The sequence below is a fragment of the Oncorhynchus kisutch genome, unplaced genomic scaffold (assembly GCF_002021735.2).
Source record: "Oncorhynchus kisutch isolate 150728-3 unplaced genomic scaffold, Okis_V2 Okis01b-Okis20b_hom, whole genome shotgun sequence".
NCBI classification, from domain to species: Eukaryota; Metazoa; Chordata; class Actinopteri; order Salmoniformes; family Salmonidae; genus Oncorhynchus; species Oncorhynchus kisutch.
The window spans coordinates 15,062,160-15,068,391 of NW_022261978.1; positions in this window are offsets into that span (position 1 = coordinate 15,062,160).

Consider the following 6,232-nt stretch of genomic DNA (forward strand, 5'->3'; position numbering starts at 1 on the left):
GAGAGGGAGGGGGAGGGAGAGGGAAAGGGAGAGGGGGAGGGGGAGGGGGAGGGGCAGGGGGAGGGAGAGGGAGAGAGAGGGAGAGGGAGGGGGAGGGAGGGAGAGGGAGGGAGGGAGGGGGTAGAGTGATGACAGACTGAGATTAGTTGAGCTACCCACTTTACCACTGCAGTCAACACCCCCGACTCAACACACACACACAAACACGCACAGACTACTTACCCCGATTTCTCAAAGGTATCCTTGTTTCTTCCTGTCTTTCTGCAACACTCAGTGTCTCCCCCCCCCTCCCTCCCTCCCTCCCTCCCTCCCTCCCTCCCTCCCTCCCTCCCTCCCTCCCTCCCTCCCTCCTCCCTCCCTCCCTCCCCCCCTCCCTCCCTCCCTCCCTCCCTCCCTCCCTCCCTCCCTCTCTCCCTCCCTCCCTCTCTCTCTCATTTTTTAAATTAAATTCAAAGGGCAACAATGATGAGACAGCCTATAGGCTGGTGGTCAGAGACCTGCCAGTGTGTTGCCAGGACAACAACCCTCAATTTGATCAAGACAAAGGAGCTGACTACAGGAAAAGGAGGAGCATTCACATCGACGGGGCTGTAGTGGAGCGGGTCTGGAGTTTCTTGGTGTGCACCAACAGACTATCATGGTCCAAACACACCAAGACAGTCGTGAAGAGGGCACGACATCCCCCTCAGGAGACTGAAAAGATTTGACAGATCCTCAAAAAGTTATACAGCTGCACCATCGAGAGCATCCTGACTGGTTCCATCAAGCTTCCTGCCATACAGGACCTCTATACCAGGCGGTGTCAGAGGAAGGCCCAAAAAATTGTCAAAGACTCCTGACACCCAAGTTATAGTTCTCTCTACTATCGCACGGCCAGCAGTACCAGAGCGCCAAGTCTAGGTCCAAAAGGCTCCTTAACAGCTTTTACCCCCATAAGACTGGTGAACAATTAATCAAATGTACATTGACCCTGCTGCTACTCGCTGTTTATTATCTATGCATAGTCAACTCCCCCCTACCTACATGTACAAATTACCTCAACTAACCTGTACTCCTGCACACTGACTCTGTACCGGTATCCCCTGTATATAGCCTCCACATTGACTCTGTACCGTAATACCCTGTATATAGCCTCCACATTGACTCTGTACCAGTACCCCCTGTATATAGCCTCCACATTGACTCTGTACTGGTACCCCCTGTATATAGCCTCCACATTGACTCTGTACCCCCTGTATATATCCTCCACATTGACTCTGTACCAGTACCCCCTGTATATAACCTCCACATTGACTCTGTACCAGTACCCCCTGTATATAGCCTCCATATTGACTCTGTACCGGTACCCCCTGTATATAGCCTCCACATTGACTCTGTACCGGTACCCCCTGTATATAGCCTCCACATTGACTCTGTACCGTAATACCCTGTATATAGCCTCCACATTGACTCTGTACCGGTACCCCCTGTATATAGCCTCCACATTGACTCTGTACCGTAATACCCTGTATATAGCCTCCACATTGACTCTGTACCAGTACCCTCTGTATATAGCCTCCACATTGACTCTGTACCGGTACCCCCTGTATATAGTCTCCACATTGACTCTGTACCGGTACCCCCTGTATATAGCCTCCACATTGACTCTGTACCAGTACCCCCTGTATATAGCCTCCACATTGACTCTGTACCGGTAACCCCTGTATATAGCCTCCACATTGACTCTGTACCAGTACCCCCTGTATATAACCTCCACATTGACTCTGTACCAGTACCCCCTGTATATAGCCTCCATATTGACTCTGTACCGGTACCCCCTGTATAGAGCCTCCACATTGACTCTGTACCGGTACCCCCTGTATATAGCCTCCACATTGACTCTGTACCGTAATACCCTGTATATAGCCTCCACATTGACTCTGTACCAGTACCCTCGGTATATAGCCTCCACATTGACTCTGTACCGGTACCCCCTGTATATAGTCTCCACATTGACTCTGTACTGGTACCCCCTGTATATAACCTCCACATTGACTCTGTACTGGTACCCCCTGTATATAGCCTCCACATTGACTCTGTACTGGTACCCCCTGTATATAGTCTCCACATTGACTCTGTACCAGTACCCCCTGTATATAGCCTCCATATTGACTCTGTACCGGTACCCCCTGTATATAGCCTCCACATTGACTCTGTACCGGTACCCCCTGTATATAGCCTCCACATTGACTCTGTACCGTAATACCCTGTATATAGCCTCCACATTGACTCTGTACCGGTACCCCCTGTATATAGCCTCCACATTGACTCTGTACCGTAATACCCTGTATATAGCCTCCACATTGACTCTGTACCAGTACCCTCTGTATATAGCCTCCACATTGACTCTGTACCGGTACCCCCTGTATATAGTCTCCACATTGACTCTGTACCGGTACCCCCTGTATATAGCCTCCACATTGACTCTGTACCAGTACCCCCTGTATATAGCCTCCACATTGACTCTGTACCGGTAACCCCTGTATATAGCCTCCACATTGACTCTGTACCAGTACCCCCTGTATATAACCTCCACATTGACTCTGTACCAGTACCCCCTGTATATAGCCTCCATATTGACTCTGTACCGGTACCCCCTGTATAGAGCCTCCACATTGACTCTGTACCGGTACCCCCTGTATATAGCCTCCACATTGACTCTGTACCGTAATACCCTGTATATAGCCTCCACATTGACTCTGTACCAGTACCCTCGGTATATAGCCTCCACATTGACTCTGTACCGGTACCCCCTGTATATAGTCTCCACATTGACTCTGTACTGGTACCCCCTGTATATAACCTCCACATTGACTCTGTACTGGTACCCCCTGTATATAGCCTCCACATTGACTCTGTACTGGTACCCCCTGTATATAGTCTCCACATTGACTCTGTACTGGTACCCCCTGTATATAACCTCCACATTGACTCTGTACTGGTACCCCCTGTATATAGCCTCCACATTGACTCTGTACTGGTACCCCCTGTATATAGCCTCCACATTGACTCTGTACCGTAATACCCTGTATATAGCCTCCACATTGACTCTGTACCGGTACCCCCTGTATATAACCTCAACATTGACTCTGTACCGGTACCCCCTGTATATAACCTCCACATTGACTCTGTACCGGTACCCCCTGTATATAACCTCAACATTGACTCTGTACTGGTACCCCCTGTATATAGTCTCCACATTGACTCTGTACTGGTACCTCCTGTATATAGCCTCCACATTGACTCTGTACCGTAACACCCTGTATATATATATGTTGGTTAAGGGCTCGTAAGAAACTACACCTGTTGTATTCAGCAGTTCACTGTGAGGTCCACACCTGTTGTATTCAGCAGTTCACTGTGAGGTCTACTACACCTGTTGTATTCAGCATTTCACTGTGAGGTCTACTACACCTGTTGTATTCAGCATTTCACTGTGAGGTCTACCTACACCTGTTGTATTCAGCATTTCACTGTGAGGTCTACTACACCTGTTGTATTCAGCATTTCACTGTGAGGTCTACCTACACCTGTTGTATTCAGCATTTCACTGTAAGGTCTACTACACCTGTTGTATTCAGCATTTCACTGTGAGGTCTACTACACCTGTTGTATTCAGCATTTCACTGTGAGGTCTACTACACCTGTTGTATTCAGCATTTCACTGTCAGGTCTACTACACCTGTTGTATTCATCATTTCACTGTGAGGTCTACTACACCTGTTGTATTCAGCATTTCACTGTGAGGTCTACTACACCTGTTGTATTCAGCATTTCACTGTGAGGTCTACTACACCTGTTGTATTCAACATTTCACTGTGAGGTCTACTACACCTGTTGTATTCAGCATTTCACTGAGGTCTACTACACCTGTTGTATTCAGCATTTCACTGTGAGGTCTACTACACCTGTTGTATTCAACATTTCACTGTGAGGTCTACTACACCTGTTGTATTCAGCATTTCACTGTAAGGTCTACTACACCTGTTGTATTCAGCATTTCACGGTGAGGTCTACTACACCTGTTGTATTCATCATTTCACTGTGAGGTCTACTACACCTGTTGTATTCATCATTTCACTGTGAGGTCTACTACACCTGTTGTATTCATCATTTCACTGTGAGGTCTATTACACCTGTTGTATTCATCATTTCACTGTGAGGTCTACTACACCTGTTGTATTCATCATTTCACTGTGAGGTCTACTACACCTGTTGTATTCATCATTTCACTGTGAGGTCTACTACACCTGTTGTATTCAGCATTTCACTGTGAGGTCTACTACACCTGTTGTATTCAGCATTTTACTGTGAGGTCTACTACACCTGTTGTATTCATCATTTCACTGTGAGGTCTACTACACCTGTTGTATTCAGCATTTCACTGTTAGGTCTACTACACCTGTTGTATTCAGCATTTCACTGTGAGGTCTACTACACCTGTTGTATTCAGCATTTCACTGTGAGGTCTACTACACCTGTTGTATTCATCATTTCACTGTGAGGTCTACTACACCTGTTGTATTCATCATTTCACTGTGAGGTCTACTACACCTGTTGTATTCATCATTTCACTGTGAGGTCTACTACACCTGTTGTATTCAGCATTTCACTGTGAGGTCTACTATACCTGTTGTATTCATCATTTCACTGTGAGGTCTACTACACCTGTTGTATTCAGCATTTCACTGTGAGGTCTACTACACCTGTTGTATTCAGCAGTTCACTGTGAGGTCTACTACACCTGTTGTATTCAGCATTTCACTGTGAGGTCTACTACACCTGTTGTATTCAGCATTTCACTGTGAGGTCTACCTACACCTGTTGTATTCAGCATTTCACTGTAAGGTCTACTACACCTGTTGTATTCAGCATTTCACTGTGAGGTCTACTACACCTGTTGTATTCAGCATTTCACTGTGAGGTCTACTACACCTGTTGTATTCAGCATTTCACTGTCAGGTCTACTACACCTGTTGTATTCATCATTTCACTGTCAGGTCTACTACACCTGTTGTATTCAGCATTTCACTGTGAGGTCTACTACACCTGTTGTATTCAGCATTTCACTGTGAGGTCTACTACACCTGTTGTATTCAGCATTTCACTGTGAGGTCTACTACACCTGTTGTATTCAACATTTCACTGTGAGGTCTATTACACCTGTTGTATTCAGCATTTCACTGTAAGGTCTACTACACCTGTTGTATTCAGCATTTCACTGTGAGGTCTACTACACCTGTTGTATTCAGCAGTTCACTGTGAGGTCCACACCTGTTGTATTCAGCAGTTCACTGTGAGGTCTACTACACCTGTTGTATTCAGCATTTCACTGTGAGGTCTACTACACCTGTTGTATTCAGCATTTCACTGTGAGGTCTACCTACACCTGTTGTATTCAGCATTTCACTGTAAGGTCTACTACACCTGTTGTATTCAGCATTTCACTGTGAGGTCTACTACACCTGTTGTATTCAGCATTTCACTGTGAGGTCTACTACACCTGTTGTATTCAGCATTTCACTGTCAGGTCTACTACACCTGTTGTATTCATCATTTCACTGTGAGGTCCACTACACCTGTTGTATTCAGCATTTCACTGTGAGGTCTACTACACCTGTTGTATTCAGCATTTCACTGTAAGGTCTACTACACCTGTTGTATTCATCATTTCACTGTGAGGTCTACTACACCTGTTGTATTCAGCATTTCACTGTGAGGTCTACTACACCTGTTGTATTCAGCATTTCACTGTAAGGTCTACTACACCTGTTGTATTCAGCATTTCACTGTGAGGTCTACTACACCTGTTGTATTCAGCATTTCACTGTGAGGTCTACTAAACCTGTTGTATTCATCATTTCACTGTGAGGTCTACTTCACCTGTTGTATTCAGCATTTCACTGTGAGGTCTACTACACCTGTTGTATTCATCATTTCACTGTGAGGTCTACTACACCTGTTGTATTCAGCATTTCACTGTGAGGTCTACTACACCTGTTGTACTCGGCTCATGTGACAAATAACATTTGATTTTATTGACACGTCAAGCCTTATATCAACATGGCCAAAGCAAAGTTAAATAGATAGTAAACAAAAAGTGAAATAAACAATAAAAGAAAAATAAACAATAAACAATAAACAATAAACAATAAACAATAAACAATAAACAATAAACAATAAACAATAAACA